Source organism: Hemicordylus capensis, chromosome 3 (genome assembly GCF_027244095.1).
Source record: "Hemicordylus capensis ecotype Gifberg chromosome 3, rHemCap1.1.pri, whole genome shotgun sequence".
Lineage (NCBI taxonomy): Eukaryota > Metazoa > Chordata > Lepidosauria > Squamata > Cordylidae > Hemicordylus > Hemicordylus capensis.
Window position 1 is genome coordinate 22,506,067 of NC_069659.1, and position 20,882 is coordinate 22,526,948.

Sequence of the window (20,882 nt, forward strand, 5' to 3'; positions counted from 1 at the left end):
CTAATGAAATTTTCTGCCTTAATGCATAAAAATGACTAACCACAGCATGGGGGAATTCCTTTGCCAACTAATAATGCCTGTCCTTAGGGCAGATGGATTCATTATTCCCAAGATGATAAGAAACAAAGAAAATAAATAAGGAAGCAAATTCTTTTATAAATTACATCCTTTAATGGGAAAATAACTCTTCCCTGTGATATAGAACTGACTTGCTCTTCCCAGTCCTTGTCCTTTTATTTATCTGGCCTCAACCCATCAAGGCTCAATTCAAGGTGCTGTTTTCTAAACCTCTATACAGCTTGCGTCTGGTTTACCTCAAGAAAAATGTGTTTTATACGTTCTTCTTCAGACTCTTCTTCAGGCATTTCTCTCCCTGTGTTCACTGAATGCAAGGACGGAGGCAGCAGGTGAGTGTGTTGACTAGCCACATACCACCCCCTAGATCCCCACCCCCCAGCTGTGGTCTTTCCTTGATGCAGGGTGAGGTGGTTCCCTCAGGCATGGGTGTGGGGAGGAGCTCAAGGGGTGGCCAGTGTCAGGCCCCCACCACCATGAGTGCCAGCCTGCCCATTCACCACCACTGCGCTTCCTCACCTCTCTGGGCCACTCTGTTCATTTCCCCTACCTATCCCACTAGGGTGGACCTCTTCTTCCACCACCAAACATGATTTAGAAACAATGAATGCATGCTGTATTCATTGATGCTGTGCAGCTTTCAAAGTCAAGTGAGCTTGTTCTTTGGGTTAAGTATGTAGGAGAAAAACCATAATTGCTCTGCATTCTAGCCCTATTCACACATTGTATTCAACATCCATACAATCAATACCTATTCTAGTCCTGCACGTTATGTCTGACAGCAATATGATCTAGCTCTATTTGGCTCATACACTCACTGCATGAGTGTACAGTGTACAAGGTATAGATTCACATGTTATGGATGCAGGTCTGTCAGTAAACTCCCTACCTGCACCCATGCATTTGAGAGGCCTGTTCACTTTTAAAATGAATACAAGTTCAGTCATTCACATAAAAACATGTATCAGTGTATCGACATCAATACACAATGGCCTGATTAAGACGTCATGCTGTGCAAGTTTACAGATGTCTGTACACCTGTACATGTGTTTGTGTGGATGACTGTACCTGTGTTCATTTTAAAAGCAAACCCGGATTCAGGCCCTTCGAATTCATGGTACAGAGATGAAGTGTAATTCTTTTCCTGTGTTCAACATAATAGTCTTTTCTCATGGTGTTTCGTGTGTTTCCAGTTCTGATATTTCCTTGACCTATGTTTTAGAGACCAGCTTCAGGCCATTTTTGTACCCTGATTTAGACATTATGCTGTACAAGTGTACTGATGTCTGTACACTCGTACATGTTTGTGTGAATGACTGTACATGTGTTCATTTTAAAAGCAAACTTGGGTATAGGCCCTTCATATGCATGGTACAGATAGGATGTGTACTTCTGTACCTGCATTCACCATAACATGTGAATGACTGTACCTGTGTACAGATCTGTACCTGTGTACACTGTACACTCTTACGAGTGTTGAACATAACATGCGAATGGGCCTAATGTCTGAATAACCTCTGTGTGTAGTGCACTCAGGTACAGATCTGTATGCAGGTGTAATTATTCACATGTTATATCGAATGCAGGCAGAGCAGAATACTTCCTAACTCTACCCTGCATTTGAGGGGTCCTATATTCGGGTTCACCTTTAAAATGAACAGAGGTTCAGTCATTCACACAAACACGTGTATGAGTGTACAGACATTGGAATGCAATACAGCATAATCTATATATATATAATTCTCCTGGGTGTGCCTTGGAATGTGCGTCCCAGCGCCAAGCTGATTGGCTGGGCGGTGGACGCACCTGATTGGCTGAGGAGCACCCAGGAGAATTGGTTGCCGTGGCGGCGGCCCGGCCATGGAGGCCAAAGGTGGCAGTGGGCCTGGCCTGGCCGCAGAGGCAAGGCCCAGGAGGAGGGTAAGAAAGGGGGGGGCAGAAGTGGCGGTGGGGAGAAGAGGCGGCTGGCCCCGGAAGCGGAGACTGGGGGGAAGTAACCACCGGCCCCAAAGAGCGCACAGATGCTCTGTGCGGGGTCGGCTAGTGTCTAAATAAAGTCTAGTCTAACCGCCCTAATATTTTATATCTCAGGTATATAAATATAGTGGTATATAAATGTGAAAGACAAACAGACAAACAAAGGAAGGCTTCTATTAACAACAGCTTTTAATGAGCCTCACCAATGTGTGAAATGGCAAGCCACATCGAGGTCTTCATGTTCATCCATGTGCATTTGAGACAAGATGCATCTAGCTGCCCACTCAGAGATTTGTTTATTTTATAACAATACTTCCATTCATACAGCAGTTCTGGGTGACGAAAGTGTTCACATGGCCGTAATCCTTACAACGACCCTGTAAAGTAAATAAGCATTAGTATTCCCGTGTTGCAGAGAGGGTGGGGCTGGGCAGAATGGTTTTGCCTAAGGCCACCAGGTAAGCATGTTGCAGAGGCAGGATTAGGTTCTTCATCACTATGCAACATCAGCTTATAACCCACCTGTGTCACCTTTAATCAAATGATAATAAAGCAGCTTACATGATCATGGCAATTAGAAATGAAAAACAAACAAAGTCGTAGCAACAGTGGCTTCCATACAGTGCAGCACCCCACCAATCCAAGAGTGGGATGCATGCACTGGTTCCATGCACCTCCAAACCCTTTCCATGCTGATCCGAAGTGCAGAGAGGCTTCATGAGTGCAGAAACTTGGGTGACTCCTCCCATGGCCTCCTCTTCAGACAGGCTTTGCCTGGTCCTGGAACAATGAGTTTGAAGGTCCTGCTGCTTGAAGGTCCTTAGACCCAGGGCTGTCTTTAGGGCATGGCAAGCAGGGTGACCGCCCTGGGCCCCACTCTTTTGACCCCCATTAGAATGAACTGGAAGGGGGTCCGCACTGAGTGATTTGCCCCGCTGAGACCATTCTTACTTTGTATGAAGGTGGAGTACAAAGCAGCGCCTAACCGGATGAACGAAGCATGGGTGCTGTTCTTATAGAGTGAAGCACCTAGGGCAAATCAGCCAGTAAGGGGCCCCCTTCCAGTGTACTTTAATGTGGGCTAAAAGAGTGGGGCCTGGGGTGGTCACCGTACTTGCCCTGCTTTGAGGACAGAGGGGTCAATGGAAGGAGAGGTGGTTTCTGGCATATTTTATTTATTTTTATTTATTTAACGTATTTATATCCCGCCCCAAATCAAAGTCTCAGGGTGGTTCACAACATAGCGATAAACAAAACATTAAAATCAATTAAAATTCTAAAAACAAATTAAAACGAACCAATAAACAGTCTAAAATTTAAAAAGTTAAAAAGCCTGGGTAAAAAGATGAGTCTTCAAACATTTCTTAAAAGCTGCTAGAGATGGGGAGACTCTTATTCTCACGGGAAGCGTGTTCCAAAGTCTTGGGGCGACAACAGAGAAGGCCCGTCCCTGGGTGGCCACCAGGCAACATGAAGGTAGCCACAGATGACCCTCCCCTGATGTATGCAGTGGATGATGGGGATCATGCAGAAGACGCTCTCTTAAGTCCTTTGGGGCCAATATGTGGGGCCCAGGCTGTGAAGGACTTCAAAGGTGAGAAGCAACCCTTTGAGCAGCACCGGGGATCAAATTTGCAGCCCACACACAGAGCTGATACTACTAGTTTTCAAAGCCTGCCTCCTGTACAGTAGCCATTACAACAGCCTGTAGTGCTTGAAAAGAGCCTTTTAACAATCTGAGGGACCACGGCAGCTTACAGCTGGTCCCAGACTTTCCCTGGCCTTTTGTCTCTTACCTGGTGCTTCAAGCTTGCTGCTTGGCTTGCTTTGTTTTAATGCATAGTTTCTAATCGCTGCCTTTGATTGTGGTTTGCCACCAAGAAAACCCACAGCGGGCAGATTTGGCAGGCTAGTGAAGGGAATACAAATAAGTAAGAGCACACCGATAGCCATGGAGATGCCATTTCTGCATCAGGAGCTGGCCGCATACCTAATGGCATGTGTCAGAACTAGTGGCACTGAGGAAGAGGATTTACAGGTGTGGCTGTGATGCCCTCACATCAGAGTGGACAGCCGTTCAGCTCGACTGCTGCTCCCAGGGCTGTGTTTGCCGTGTGGATAAACAGAAGTCTTCTGTCTCCAGACAGAGTCATTAACCCGGCACCTTTTGCAAGTGATAAATCTTCAGAAAAACTGTAGACGAAGGAAAAAGAAAAACCCAGCCACCAATTAAAAAGCTGGATTCGTTACAAAGCTCCTGCCGCTGATGGTGCCTTCTGTGGCACAAATGCACTTCCCAATAATAAAGCAGCCTGCTGATCCGAGTGCCGAGCATGAGCGCCGCTGATCAGAAACAGGCTTTGGGGTACAATAAAAGAAAATCGCTAAGCAACAGCTGTGCCTTCCCCCAAATCAGACAGAAACCAATGGAGGATTAGAAAAGGCTGAATGGAAAGCATTCCAGTAATGTGTGCAAGAGCGTATTTCTCATGTCAGACCTACCACCGAGGTCATAAATCATAAAGAGGTGTCATCCAAATACCAAGCACAGCTGTGTTTCAAGAGACAACTACCCAGAAACACACACACTTGGAGAAAAACTAGAAATGCCAGTCAAACACACACATGCACGCACGGACAAAGAACAGTGTAATTCTTTGGCTGAGTCCAAAGAATTACCCTCCTATGATACCCTCCTATTCAGGGAATTTTATTTTTCTTTTCATTAAGAAAACTAAGAATATGCAAAAGCTGCCGTTGGGGAAAACATTCTAGCAATTACAGTCAAAGTCCTTCTGTGCTCTTTAGGAAAAAGGGCGTTAGGACTTTAGGAAGAAAGTAATGGCCGCATTTGCATGTAACGTGAAACTGGAAGTCACCGGACCCACGGTTAATGTTTATAACTGTGAATTAGGGGTGTGCATTTCGTATTTTTCCTGTTCTGGCTTTGGCTGAATCTGAAGCGCCCCCCCCCCAATTTGGGGAGGGTCCTAAATTGACCCTCCTGACCCCCCCCCCCCCGATTTTCAGTTTTGGAGCCAAATTGCTCCAAAACTGAATCCAAATTGCAGGCTGCAAACCTCCCTGCCTCTTCTCTACCTTCCGCCCCAGTCCTTTGCCCGTTGTTCTGATCTACTTCCCAGTCCATTCCCCGCCTTCTGTTCTCCTTCCCTAGTCTGTCCCCGTCCTCCTCCTGCCACTGGCAGTTTTCCCTCCCTGCCCCCCAGCAGTGCTTTATCTCCCCGGTGCCAGGCTCCCTCCTTCCCTCCCTGCCATTTTCACCCACCCGCCTCCTCTGATAGGGTCTGCTGCCGCTGCCTCCATACCCCACTGTCCACGTCCTCCGCCACGTCCCTGTCGTGGCTGCAGCTGTGGCCATGGCAGGCCCTGCAAGAGTAAGGGGCTCTCGGGTCAGCAAGCTCCCTGTCTCTGCCGCTTTGGAAACTTCCACATACGGCCCTGCTTCTGCCTGTGCGGGCTGAAGGGTGGGAAATTCAAAGAGACGTCAGAACAGGCTAAGGAACTAAGGAACTAAAGGAGCAATTGCAAAACAGGTCCAAAATTTTTCCTGAAATACAAAACTTCGTTTCTGAAATGGGGTTATTTCGATTTGGGTACAAAAAATTTTGTTGTGACATTTCCCATGTTCATTAGGTGTACAAACTGTCCAAAAATGCCATTTTTGTACACAAAACGTTTTGTACCCAAATAGAAATGCACATGCCTACTGTGAATTGCATCGCAGATGTTCTTCCAGCTGCAGTCCGGCAACCTTTGGTTCCAGGGCAGGGGATCCCCTCCCTCTTCCTTGTCTGCCAAGGCTGCATCCTAGCAAGCTTTGTAGTGCTCGCATCTCCAGACTGTGGGCAGGATGTCAGCACATCACGAGAGTGGCTCCTATTGGCCACAATCTTAATGAAGATGTGCCGAGTAGGGTCATGCCTTTTTGGAATGGTCTACTCACCCTCATCAGGGAAAGGGCATTTAAATCTCTTTAAATGCCATGCCATGCCATGCTATGCCATGCCATCGCTTTTTCTGACAGCGATTGCACTGTTGCCCACCTAAGAGCTCTGAAACAAAACTGTTTCGCCCAAGCGCAATTTGTGTGTGTGTGTGGGGGGGGTCCTGTTGGGCACTATTTTCCTGTTACTCAGGAAAGGGAAGAGAACATAATGACTTCCTAGGAGAGGAAATGTGTATGAGGGAGGGCAAAAGATCCTGGGGTCTGACCTGCTGTGACAAAGGATGCTCTTGTGATGACTCACCCTGGCAAAGAAGTCTATGGAGACCATACCATGCTTTTACTCCCATGGTGACTTGCCGCCAGCAAACTAGCACTCTCATGAAAGGGCCAGTCTAGGGGAGGACCTTAGGCTCGAAAGCGTTTTGTCTTCCATTGGACTGTGCACTCATGATTGAACTAACCCAACAGGTTGGGGGAGCCCACTTGTGTGTCTCCCCCTCTGGTTAATGATAGAACCTCTGCACTGCCGCCCCTTCCTCCCCTGAGAAGCCTTTTACACACCCAAAGGAGATGTTGACACTCCATGTGTCAAAGCCTAGCCACATGTGCAGCCTGGGAAACACTGGGTTCAGGGATGGATCTTTACTCAGGAGAGTAGGGTAGCCGTTCCGGGCACAAACCAAGGTGGACATGTTTAAATGGGTGGATGGACTGGCAGAGGCTTTGACAGCTTTGACAGCTTCTTTGCAGCAGTCGCCAAGACAGAGAGGGCTATCGGTGGGGTACCAGTCCCCATAGCTCTCTTATATAGAGCAACCTGGCTGGTTGGCATCCGCTGTCTGGCCCCCATGGCCTGACACTTTCATGAGAGCATGGGAGAAGCATGGGAGAGCATGCAAGAGCATGGGAGAAGGGGGACTGTCCTCACACATTATTAGATCTTCTGCCTGACACCCTGTCCCCACAGATGGTTCTTCTTATGAATCCTGAATGGGTATCCCCATGGCCTTACACTTTCATGAGTGAGCGGTCCACTCCGGATCAGCATCAATTTTCATAACATATGAGCAATCACTCCTTTCACGAGAGCAATGTTGATCCTGCTGCCTGGCCCTTCTCATGAGTAAACCTCGGTACCACACAGGTATCCCCAAGGGGAAGGGCCTGCCCCCCCTTCCCCAACAACATTGAACAAAAAATAGACCTTGGCCATTCAAGAATCCCCTGTTGGAGCTGGCTTTTAAACTGAACCCTGGGTATCACTGCCCTGCCATATGTTACCATCCAAGCACTCTAATTGGTTTGCCCTGCCTGTGTTGCCGAAAGGGTGTGCTTGTGAACATACATCATTGTTGTTTCATTTTGGGGGAGTGTGCTTGTGAACATACATCATTGTTGCTTCATTTTCGGGGAGTGTGCTTGTGAACATACATCATTGTTGCTTCATTTTTGGGGAGTGTGCTTGTGAACATACATCATTGTTGCTTCATTTTCGGGGAGCAAATCACTTGGTGCCTGTCTTGACATCTTGTCCCCTTTCTCTCCTGATTGCCAGGGGGTGAGGGGAGCAAAGGACAGTGTTAGAAGAGGGCATGCCCCTGTGTGACTTTGCCATCTGACAGGCTTCGGAGCTTGGGATGGGATGTGGTGGCATTCCTGTTGCCAGGCAACTGGTTTGTTGGATTGGTGAGGCAGCCAGCGGGAAGCACCACTGGCATGGAGTGTCTTGATCCCAGGCATGTTTGCACCACCATCTCTATTATTGTGGCTCCAGAAAGTGAACTAAACTGTGGTTATTTGTCAAGGCAAACCACAGGTCGTGATTGATTCATTGACTAACACATTTGTTTACTGCCCCCAACCTACATCTCTGGGCTGTTTACAATAAAACAATACAAGCAAAATAAAATAAAAAGGTTTTTAAAAATTACAATAATTTAAAAGTTAAAACAATGTTACAAACTATTAAAATAGTATCTATGGGAAACAAGATGCTGGACTAGATGGACGTTTGGTCTAATTCAGTAGGGCTTCTCTTACGTCCGTCTGTTTTCCATTAGTTTAATTTCTTTTTGCAGCAGTGGCTGTCATACTGTGCATGACATGTAATGTAATGTTCATGCAGTTGCACAAGAGGGTTCGTGTGCAAATGCAAAATTGCACGACAGTACAGCCATTGGAAAGAATGGCCATGCTGTTGTGCAAACTGGATTTGCACATTTTTTTGTACTTGCACAACAGCACTCATGTGCAACTGCACAAATGTGGCATTGTAACATGCATGTAACATTGACCAGTATGTCAGCTAGGGTTTACCAGCTTGATAAAAGGCATTCGGGGAATGTTTGTCAAGGAAAACAATGAAACTTAAGGAACAGCTCTGTTGTGTTGTTTTTAAAGCAAGGTCACAGCAGCAACTCCTACACAGCATCCCCAAGCTTTCTCTCTGAGAGGCAGTTCATAGAATAACACTCCAGTGACAACATGACCTTCTGGGCTGTGCCAGCACTTTTTTGGGGGGGAAAGGTCCGGCAGTATATTCATTACATCCTAGTATATTTTTCTCTTGACTGTTTACTTCCTGCTACTAAACAGCATTTCAAACAGCAAAATGCAAAGACAAACAGTAGTGAAATGGGGACGGAATGTCTTTGCATTCCAGATGTCTGCGTGTAGGTTGCTGCTGAGCTGCTTGGCCTCAGAATTGCAGAGAGAGGGACTTTTGTTCACTGTAATCCTCCTCTCTGCCTGGCTCTTTCTCAGCTGTAATTCCTCATGACCTCTTTCAGTCCGTAGGGAGCTGGGAGCTGTTGTCATCCTTGGTCTGCTTGGCTTGTATTGATGCCATGACCCTGTCTCCTTGTTCTTTCCCTCCTTCCTCTCCCTTCTTTATTCCATCCCCACCTTGTCCTGTTAACTCTTTCTTTCCCCTTCTCTCTCCAGGGTGTTTTCCAGAGTGTGGGAGGAAGTGGTGTAAAATCCCATGGTTTTTACCCTAAGGTTTTGACATCGCTGTCAGATTTAACACCACTTCTTCCCAGAGAACAAAAAACAGGGAAGAGGACGGGGCGGGGAACTGACGGCTTTCCCTTGCCTCCTTTCCTTCAGTGAATTTGTGCACAGTCAACTTTCTTGCCACTCTCTTCCCTTGACTAAGGAGCTTGCCTCCCTGCTGTAGCTGGACATGGGTGGGGAGATGTCCCTTCGCCTTGGCAGTCACTTTCTACAGCTGCGCCACTGGGTAGACCCCACCAAAACCTACCCCTTGTTTGTGCAGGACGCAGCACACTGCCCTGGCAAAAAAATAGTCTGCCTCTGTGCAATCCTATGCTTATTTGGGAGGAAGCCCATTGAACTGAATTGTTTACTTCTGAGTAAACCCAGCAAGTCTGCAAACTTTATTTTATTTATTTATTTAGCACATGTGTATAACCGCCCAAAACACAAGTCTCTCAAAACTAAAAATAAAATAAAAGTCAGCTACTTTTTTGTAAAGCACATACAATGCTTTAAGCCTGCAACGGCAAGATAAGATCCAAAAGCAGGCTCTGGTGGCATGAACAGCACCTTGCTGTCACTATATGCAAGACAGGTTCAAAACACAGATTGTACGAACACACACCAAACCTATACATTGCAAAGTCATTTTGAATCACCACCTGGAAAGCACCCAGGTAAACTGCTGCCTTCAGGTGTCTTGATGCCTTTCTCTGAATCTTATCTCGGAGTACTCCCCTGCTCCTTCTCCTGTCATCACTTCTCTCTGATCCTGACTACCAGCCTAACTACCAGTCCTTGTCATCACTTCTCTCTGATCCTGACTGCCAGTCTGACTACCAGTCCTTGTCATCACTTCTCTCTGATCCTGACTACCAGTCAGGCTAGCTGAAGTCTTCTGGCGACTTCAGACTCACTGGCAGAGAAGGGTGTCCCAGTAGCCCCCCAGCACTGAGTAACCAAGATGACTAGTAAAAACAAAGGTTAAATTTGAAGTGGCATTTGCATAACACACTACAGATGTTAGTATTGGCCCCCTTTAATGGTAGAGGGATGACAAAGCTCACCCATGGGATTAACGATGGGTATCCCTAGGAGAAATAAATATACAGTTAGGCTTCAGGGGTTCAGGGTACTACTTCTGCCCACTGCAAGCTCTGAAGATGGATGCAGCAAATGTTCCTTCTCTGTCTTCAGGGGTGTGCTACTCCATTGATGGGGCCGGTAATCTGTGCATATAAATTACTATTACTACAAATATTTATGTACAGCTTTCAACAAAAGTTCTCAAAGTGTTTTACTACTATGACTATGACTATGCTTACTACAATTACAAACAAACAAACAAACTAACTAAATAATAAAGATTTATTTATTTATTTATTTCTTACATTTCTATCCCGCTCTTCCTCTGAGGAGCTCAGAGCAGTGTACATGGCTATTTTTATCCTCACAACTACCCTGTGAGGTAGGTTACGATGACAGATACATGACTGGCCCAGAGTCGCCCCATGAGTTTCATGGTTGAATGGGTCTTCGCGGTCCTAGTCCAACACTCTCACAATCTAAAAAACAAACATAAGGTAAAAACCAGCAACAGTCACTGGAGGGATGCTGTGCTGGGGCTGGATAGGGCTAGTTGCTCTCTCCTGACAAAAGATAGGAGAATCACCACTTTAAAAAGGTACCTCTTTCCTTAGTTAGCAGGAGTATATAAATATAAATATATTTATATGCTCCCATCCCCAGCTATGGCAGAGTTCCACATGTCCATTGAGTGCTTTCCCAAACACCATTTCAAAATGTATTAAAATATTCCTATCCCATCCCATTCCTCCAGCACAGGTGCTGCTCCAGGCAGCTTACAAGAAACACCATAAAACAAAGGCTTACCTAATCTAAATGATATGTGAGCCTCGTACTGTTGTGGACACGCTAGCTGCACGACTGCACTGCTTGTGCAAACATGAAAATGCTGTGACATGAGAGTATGTCCATTGGAAGTAACAGGCTTACTCCTATGTGACAACATTTCCGCTATTTTTGCATTTATGTGCCTGCAAGTACTAGGTCCATGGAATGTTGCATAGTATATGAGCCAATAAATCCATAATAAAACAATAAATAATAATAATAATAAAACAAACATAAATAACAAAACAGCTAGATAAAGCAGCAGCCAGAATTAAAACTGAAAATGCAATTAAAACCAGTTTTGGAATGCCTCTTTTAAAATGAGGGTTCCAGGGTTTTATTCCCCCCCCCCAAAAAAAAACTAATCAAGAAGGGAGACTGATGAAGCACTGGTGGGAGGACATTACGGAGGCCACTACTGAGAAGGCCCTGTCCTTGGTCCTGACCAACCAGATCTGTGTTAGTAGTGGGGCTGAGATCAGGTCTTGATACGAAGATCTGAGGTCACTGGCAGAGTTATTTGAGCAAATGCATACAGGTACCCTGGTCCTTAGCTGTGTAGGTCTTTGCAAATAATGGGAGAGCACAGGTCTGGTATTGGCCGGTGACATTGTCGGGCATTTGCCAAGGTGGCTATACAACTGGGCACCTGAGAGTTCATAAAAAATTGATGTTGGCCTTGAAGAGAAAGTGGGACTGCATTGCTGGCCACCAGTCACAGTCTTTTAAAGTATTTTGGCATATATGTTTTATTTCATGGGATTTTCTACTGTTAAATCCTCAGAGCCCTTAGCATATACATTACTTTTAAAAAATCCACAATTAACGATTGGCAAATGCCTAGCACAGCTGCTTTATTGCTTATAAATGGCAAAGTAACAAACTAATATTCTGAGTAAATGAGATAACTGCACCCATATCGTTATCCCTCCAACAATGAATCTAACTTGTCTCCAGTAATGAGAAAAGTATCTAAATGGCTGAGAGGCATATTTGAAATGTATACGGGTTGACACTTGAAAAATTCTGGAATGTCCAAAATACTATGAAAAGGGAAGAAATGAGGGCTGCAAATGCATTTCAATCTACCATATAGATCTGAGACACCCGAGCTATATGTTAAAGGGGAAACTTCCAGCACAGTTCAAATTGCATATATATGAAATTTCTTTTTATGATATAAAAATTGATATCCATTATAGGATGTACATTTTGTTGTGAAGTTTGAAAGTGTTCCTCTCTTTTGAAATCTGTGATATCCAGACTAACAGCGCATGTGTGCAGTGATGCTGTTTGCATGCTATGAGAGAGGGGTGATTTTTTGCCAATCTTTCCTTCCCTCTGTGACTCCCAAGTACATGTCCCTCAGAGACCTATTTTGGGGAGTCACAGGCAGCTACAGAGGGAAGGGGAGATCTACAAAAATTTACTTTCTCCCATAGCACATGCTGCACATGTGCTTCATTTGTTGGTGTTAGTCACCATCAATTCACCTTGTGAATCAGTTAGATGATCCTCCAGTATATTTAAGAATCAGCTTCTCAGCACTCCCAAAACACATGCACAAGATGAATGCTCAGCTAGATGCCAGAGTCATTTCTCTCACTATTTTTTTTAAACAAAAAGCAGTCTTAGAAAGTTGAGATCTGTAACAGAAGAGCAACAGTTCATTTGTTTGCTCAAAATCTGCTCCCACGTCTGCTTTTCTCCCTGAGGTATTTTATTATTAACAAATATTTACATACCGCGTTTCAACAGAAATGTTCTTAGAGTGGTTTACATAGTAAAAAGTATGAGAAAATGATTCTCTGACCCAAAGGGGCCCACAATCCAAAAAGAAACACATGGGTGACACTAGAAACAGCCACTGGGAGGGATGCATAGGGGCACTTTCTATCTCCCTGTTAGATATGAGAGCCACCACTTTAACAGTGCCTCTTTGCCTAGTTTGAAGGGTTAAAAAAAAATAAAAATAAAGATCCCCTCCTTTCTTCACGGGGGAAAAGCAGTTGAGTTTATGGGCGCCTTTGGACACAGGGTCAAACCTTGAGTAGACAAACTTTAGTTAATCTGTGAAACAAGGAATTGTCCCACAGATGATCATTCAGCCACAGTTTCGCAAACTGGACACAGTTTGGCTCCTTCTTCCCGTTCCTCTGAAGCTGCATCCCAGCAAGCCCCGTGCCACTTGCATTTCCAGACTGAGGGCAAGGCATCAGGATGTCAGTAGTGAGGCAGCCATTGGCCACAATCTTTGAGGGGGTGTACTCAGTGTGATTGTGCCTTCTGAGCATCAATCAACTGCCCTTGGCAGGGAAAAGGCATTTTAACCCTTTGATGACATAGGTAAGCTTCCATTTGCAGATTAGATGGCCATGATCCAGTGACTCTCTTGGCCAAGAGAGTTGCTTGCTTATCTATCTATCTATCTATCTATCTATCTATCTATCTATCTATCTATCTATTCGATTTTTATACCGCCCTTCTGAAATAGCTCAGGGTGGTTTACAATTAAAACAGAAACCATTAAAACCAATAATAATAAATAAAGAAATATAAATATAAACACCAATTAACAATTAAAACACCTTAAAAACAATTAAACAATTAGAACAATTAAAACCCTGAAAACCAGGTTAGAGCATTAAAACAATTAAAACTAATTAAAAACCCTGGAAGGCCAGGCCAAACAGATAGGTTTTAAGGGCTCTCTTGAAGGTCAGTAGAGAATTAAGATTGCAGATTTCTGCTGGGAGTGCATTCCACAGCTCTTGCTACATGAAGTTGGGCTGTGGGCACGTCAGGGATCAACAGGGCCTCTCAGCAACTTTCCAGTGATGTTGACCTTGATGTCGGTCCTATGCTTGGCCAGAAGTGACAGTGCCTAAAATAAAAAATAAAAAATTGAGTGCACATAGCACGGAAATAATACAGTTCTCAGTACTCTGAAAAACCTACTATCCATTTCCAGCTCAACACAACAGAGAAACTCTCATAGAACTGAGGGAGAGGGGGAATCACCCAAGTGTAGTATATGTGGTTCAATTTAATTCTGGTCATACTTGTTCTTGTTAATGAAAGTCTGGAAAAGTGGGGTTATTTGTACAGTACTGAGATTGCCTTACACTTGTAATCAGCAGCGGATTTCCCAATAAACAAGTAATAGCCTTTATTTCCACTTGGTGTCTGCCTTGCTCTCAGTGTTTATGCTATTCTTTTGGTACACTTTGCTTCTTATGATGGTAGGTCCAGTGATGGCCTCTAAATAGAGATTGTTAGAGGTAATGGTTTAAAATGTTCAGGGGTGGAGTCCAAGACAACTATTTCTCAATTTCCTTCTCGGCATTGGTTGGATGAAAAAGCAAGGAGACAGAGTGACCTATTTCTGCTGTAAGAGCCATTTAGGGATGCTTCCAATTTTTTTTCATCTACATTTCTCTCTCGAATTTGGAGTTCCCAATAACCTAATGTTGTGGTGGAAGTAGAACTGATTCCAGAGTCCAGAACAATGTTAGGAATTGTCCATTGTTGCATGTATTTGCTTCCAAATCATATACAGGGCAGATTCACATGATTCATGTAATGCCAGTTTCCTGGGAACCCAGGGATTCCCATGGCACACATGTGTTCACGTTTAGTGATCATGTTGTTGGGAATTCTCTCTGGTAGGAGAGACCCTTTTTCATTATAGCGGAGTGCACAGAGGCACAACACAGCGGAATTTAGTTAGGCATGCGTGTATGCTGAGAGTAAAGTAACTTGGAGCCAGTTCATAGTTTCAAATCAATATAAGTAGTATTTATTAGAGAACTCCATTCTAGATAGGAAAGTGGGGAGATAGAATCTCTGATCTATCTATCTAGCTGGATGCAGATAGATTCTGCATCTCTGCACACATGGTGCAGGGGAGAGGAGCTTGCATGTTGCGAGGTAGGAGGAAGGGAAGAGGAAGGGAAGAGGAAGTGGCAGGAAGGAAGTCCCTGAGATTAGCAATCTACATATCAAGGGGATAGTGTCAGAGCAGTAGAGAAGGGATGACCAATGTCTTGACCCTCTAGCCCTCTGACTCACTAGTCTGTCCTCCTATGTCATTGAGACAAGAGACAGCGCATAGTCCTTCACTTCCAACATATGTAAACCCAGAAAATCTCCGCAATCTCTGTTTGGCAATGCACCAATCTGAAACCAAGCCAAAACCAGCAATCTTAGATTTGAAGTCGGCTTGATGATATCATAGCAGATTGGCACATTGCCAACTGGAGATCGCTGAGATTTTCTGGGTATACGCAATTGCTAAATGGAAGCATGCGTGGTGCAAGTTTCCCTGGATTCCTGGGAAACTGACCCACAGAGCACTATGCATGCACAGTTTACTATAACTTTTCATTCATTTGGCTCATTTGCATATTTCCCCCATTAAAGGTGACATGTGCCGTCGAGCTGGTGTTGACTCCAGGTGACCACAGAGCTCGGTGGTTGTCTTTGGCAGAATACAGTAGGGGTTTACTATTGCCATCTCCTGTGCAGTATGAGATGATGCCTTTCAGCATCTTCCTATATCGCTACGGCCCAATATAGGTGTTTCCCATATTTTGGGAAACCTACCAGCGGGGATTCGAACCGGCAGCCTCTGGCTTGCTAGTCAAGTCATTTCCCCGCTGCCCCCATTACAGATGTGCAGGTACACACTGTAAAAAACCTTGCCAAAAAGACACCTTTTAAAACTGGTGATTCTCTCTTTATTGAGCAGAGGGAGAGCAACTGGCCTTATCCCACCCCAGCACTGCATCCCTACAGTGTCTGTTGCTGTTGTTTATCTTATGTTTCTTTTTAGATTGTGAGCCCTTTGGGGACAGTTAGACATCTTCATTTATTTTTATTTATCTATGTAAACTGTTTTGGAGACTTTTGTTGAAAAGTGGGATATAAATTGTCATTGTCATTGCTGCAAGCATGCAGATGCTCTTCCTAGAGTGGCCCCATCCTCTCAGGAGAATATCTTACAGTGCTTACATGTAGTCTCCCATTCAAATGCAAACTAGGGTGGACCCTACTTAGTAAAGGGGACAATTCATGCTTACTACCACCTTAATAGGCACAGCTTGACTAACAAGCAGAAGGAAATGCTTGACTAACAAGCAGAAGGTTGCCGGTTCAAATCCCCACTGGTATGTTTCCCAGGCTATGGGAAACACCTATATCGGGCAGCAGCGATAAAGGAAGCTGTTGGAAGGCATCATCTCATACTGTGTGGGAGGAGGCAATGGTAAACCCCTTCTGTATTCTACCAAATTCAACTACAGGGCTCTGTGGGCGCCAGGAGTCAAAATCGACTTGACGGCACACTTTACCTTACTGCAAGACAGCAAGCATGAATTGTCCCTCCTCCTGCCTTCTCCACCTGTCCTCCTCTGGTCTCCTCTTGTCTTCCCCACCACCACTTCTCCTGCAGACTTCTGCCACTTGCAGAAGGTGCAGCAGAAGGCCTGGGGGAGGGTGTGTGCCCCATTGGCAAGGGGAGGCGATGGGAAGAGGCAAATCCAAGGCCACCAGCAGGTCACACAATGAAGAACACTGCACTACATCACAGTAGTTCACTGAATCTAACCCACTCTGAATTTGCCTCTGTCCATCAAAATCTCTAGAAAGCATGGCCCCAGATGCAGTGGAAAAGGTATTATGAGAGCCTTCTAATATTTTATAGAAATAAAAGACATTTTCACTGTAAGAAAAGAATGTGTGTGTGTTTAATAAAGCGAAAAGCTTCTTTGAAAGGTTCCGCACGCTTATGGCCTTTCCCCCTTGACTCAGGGCAGTTTTGCTATGTGTCACACACATTCTGCTTTACATACATTCATGAAGAAAATGATTGAATAATGAAATACTTGAGAGACTAGAGACATTATTCACATTATACACATAAATGCACTCTGTTTATGAATCTGCAGTGCTGACCTGCCGAGAATGAATATGCAATCAGGATTTTGTCAGACATGTACCTGTCACAAGATGGGGACAAATGCTTCCAGGTATCTTGGTTGTTTTTGTTTTTTGTTTTTTGGGTTGTTTTTTTTTAAACCAATACTAAAACATTTCATGGGACTTCATTGAAAATGCACCAGAGACAGGCGAGTGGATGTGCCTTGTCTGTCATGCTCAGTCAACGGGAAATCTTAGTGACCCAAAGTGGAAATTCAATCTGTAGCAAAAAAAGAAGTATATGAGGAGATTGTTTGGAATGAACACTAATAGCTAAATAATTTAGAAATGATGAGGGAAAGTTTGACAAGCCCTAAAATATGTTTGTATCGTAGACAAGAACGAGAGGAGAGTGTTGTTCTTGCTTGACCCCACAATGCAACCATATGCGGAAATCTTCTCACCTGTAAGGAAGTATGAGGGACTGAATGACCCCAACCAGAAGCCCTAAAGAGTCACTCACTGCCCTCTAGGGGAAGGTAACCATAGGCCCTTCAAACCAACAAGCAGCTAGCAGAGTCAAGTGACCTGAAGCAACCAATCACCTTCTGCTTCTTTCTACAGCAGAGGTTCTTAACAGGTGTTAAGCTGGCAGGCTGACAGCAGCAGACAGCAGCTACACAGGCTCTCACCACTGGGCAGCAGCTGTCTAGGGGAGGAAGATGTTAAGGTGTCTTCCTCCCTGCAAGGCTCCTGGAAACGGAGGCTTGTCTTGGATTCCTCAGAGTTGAGCAACTATAGGCCTGTCTCCAAACTTCCGTGATTGGGCAAGGTAATCAAGAGGGTGGTGGCCTCCCAACTCCAGGCAAGAACTCTTCCTAGGTGGTCTTCCATCCAGGCACTGACCGGACCTAAACCAACTTAACTTCAGCAAGGTGTGCTATGTATTATTGTTGCTATTATTGCACTCATTGATTGTATGTGAGGAGCTTTCTTCATTTTTTTTAACATATGGGACAAAAATGTCTAAAATCAAAACTATTAATACATCAAGGCCTATTTAATTGTTAAATCCAATATCTGAGAGTGTAGGCTGAACTATTGACTGAATTGACTAAAAGATATGGGTGCTCTCAAGAGGGCTGCTTCCCACTTTCTATAAATGGCTGTCCTACCTGGAGTTTCGAAGGATAGCATGTGTTCAAGAAACTCACATTCAAAGCCCTTTTGGACCTGTGGAACTAGTCACATGATTCTTTAGATATTGGCCATTTTCAGCTGAGCGGCTGTTTCTAGTAATAAGTTTGGAGGTCCAGAACCCCTCTGAGTCCAGCTTTAAATATGAGGCACCCTGAGGCTGCTGTAGCCCCAGGAACATGCAGGAGTTCTACTTGCGATTCCAATAATGATATGCAGAGATTGGGTGTATTGTACAGACTAATCAATCTTAGAACATCCTGTCCTACTTTCCTCAAGGAACCTATGAAGAACTCAGTGGTTAACAATTGTTTGTGTTTTTATATGTTGCTTGGTCTTGGGGCTACAGAGGTAAGCATGGGAATTGTTGTGAGGTCCTTCAATTGACAGGGAGGGTTCCATGTATCTCAGAACCTAGGAAACAGAGTCAGTTGGAAGTGAATTGTCAAGGAAGAAGCTGGGAGAAATGGAATCAGACTGAGGGAGAGTAAAGTGAAACTGGTTGTGCTTTAAACTGTGTATTTCTTGGAAAGGGCCATCTTTTGTTTTGGTTGTTTGTCCTTTTCTTTGTGAAACAATGCATTGTTTCATAAGAAACAACGTTTCATAAGAAATTGCACTAAACTGTGGTTATGGTGTCTAGGGGTGTGCACGGAACTGGCTGGTCTGGTTTGGTTTGAGCATGAACGGGACCTGAACCAGACTAGGCCAGTTCAGTCTGGCACCCCCTCAAACCCCACTGATTCGGTTCAGTCTCAGGGCAGGGTGTGTGTGTGTTTCTGCAATTTTATTTTTAAATTTTGCTCGAGGCAGCAGTGGGTCTGCGGAGGTTTCCCCTCCCCCTGCCAACCTCCCTTACTGCCAAACTGGCCCATTCGGCCAGCTCTTTGGCCTGTTTGGGACTTCCCCATCTGGCGTGGTGGCCATTTTGGATGCCACTGTGCCTGTGCGATTGACTTCTGCGTGGCCAGGCCAAAAAACAAACAAACCACGAACCCCCTGAATGGCCAGGGGTTGGGGTGTTCGGTCTGAGGTTGGACTGAACAGGGGGTGGTTCAATTCGACCCCGAACAGTCAATCCAAGCAGGTTTGCCATTGAACACGTTAGATGATGAATCTGTTTGCACATCCCTAGTGGTGGCACCTGCGTTTGGACATAACACTGCCATCCCCAAAACTCAGTTTGGTGTGGCAAAACTCACTACAAACCATAGGTTCAAATGGGAGTTTGGTGAGGGAAACTGCAGGTTGCTTTGGGTGTAAAATTGCGGTGTCATGCTTTTGGGTGTACAGGAATTCCAGTCTCTGCCCTATTTAACTGCAGTTTGGTGTTACATGCAAATGGGGCCAGCTTCTTATTTTGAAAATATGTGGACTTTCTCTATTGGAGTAACATCCCATGCCTAAAGTATCCCCCCACTATCAAGGACAGTAGATCTTATAAGAGAGGACTGTTCAGGATTAATGATGGCAGCGGGTATGGGAATCATCACAGAACCCAACATTTCTAATTTAGATTTGAATTGAGGGACAGATGACTGGTTCTGTGTCACAAGTAGGGCAGGATATGCTGAGGTTGGTGGGTTGTATGTTGTATGGCATGCCCAATTCCAGCATATCATTACCACAATTGGAAGTAGGGATCCCACATGCTCCCAGGACTGCAGCAGCTTGTGGCAACCTCAGGTGCTGTGTTATTTGTGAGGAACTTCACTTTTCTTATGGAAACTCATTTGTCTTCCTTTGAAAATTCTCAGATGTTTTTCCTTGGAAGGAACCCTACCATTATATCCAAAACCGACTTTTTCAACACCTCAGTGCCAACCCTAGTAATAAGGGCGTTGCTGCTAAATAATCCCTTCCTGTCACTACATAATTAAGGAGGTGACAGGAGGTGAGGGAGAAGTCATTATTTGGCAAATTTCGCATAATATTCCCTCATAACTCACAGAAGTACCCATCCTTTTTGTAGTGATGACTGACAGCATTCAGTTTCTTATATTGCATAGGTAACATAACTACTGTCAAACCGGGCAGGTTCACACATAACAGAACCTACTCGCAACATTGGTAATTGACTTGTCTGTGACTGTCTGAACCCATGCCAAAACAGGAATTTGAGGTTCACCTGGGGCTTTAAATGGAGATGTGTAACTCATGATTTGAAGTTGGCTTGCCAAAGCAAATGATGCTCCCACTGAGGTGTGCATTATATTGCATTAAATTGGAACCCATGCTTTTCATGAACCTCTGGTTCATTCCAGTTGAGTCCATTCCTTGCTGGGAGGCAAGTTCTGTTACCAGAACTGCCCTGAGATGCTGGCTGGACACACCTCAACTATGCCTTTGGCTTGACTTGGGGAAATTAATTTGGCGTGGGAAGCAGTTTGGTTCCATGATCAATTTGAGCATGTTTTGACAGATTGAAAAAATGAGGCGATAGGGATATAGTTCAAAGGCTTTATTAAGGGTAAAATGGAGTTGGGGTGGGTGGGTACAGAAGGCACAGGTTTAGTTAGGCAATGCAATCAATCTTGGCTGATATTATAACTATGAGTCTTGCAGAAAATAATTTAGCTAAAGTCCTAATTAAAAGTAGCCAGCATGGTGTAGTAGTTAGAGTGCTGGACTAGGACCGGGGAGACCTGAGTTCAAATTCCCATTCAGCCATGCTACTTGCTGGGTGACTCTGGGCCAGCCACTTCTCTCTCAGCCTAACCTACTTCACAGGGTTGTTGTGAGGAGAAACTTAACTATGTATACTGCTCTGGGCTCCTTGGAGGAAGAATGGAATATACATGTGAAAATAAATAAAAATAATAAATAAATCAGGTTG

General features: G+C 44.7%; 1 long non-coding RNA gene across 1 annotated transcript in view; it reads left to right on the plus strand.

Annotated features, from left to right (window-relative positions):
* Positions 1–1,896: 1,896 nt before the first annotated feature.
* Positions 1,897–20,882, plus strand: part of LOC128351480 (uncharacterized) — a 28,059-nt gene continuing 9,073 nt past the window's right edge. The window contains exon 1 of the long non-coding RNA XR_008319794.1: positions 1,897–1,995. This is a non-coding gene — a long non-coding RNA (uncharacterized LOC128351480). The remainder of the gene's footprint in view (positions 1,996–20,882) is intronic.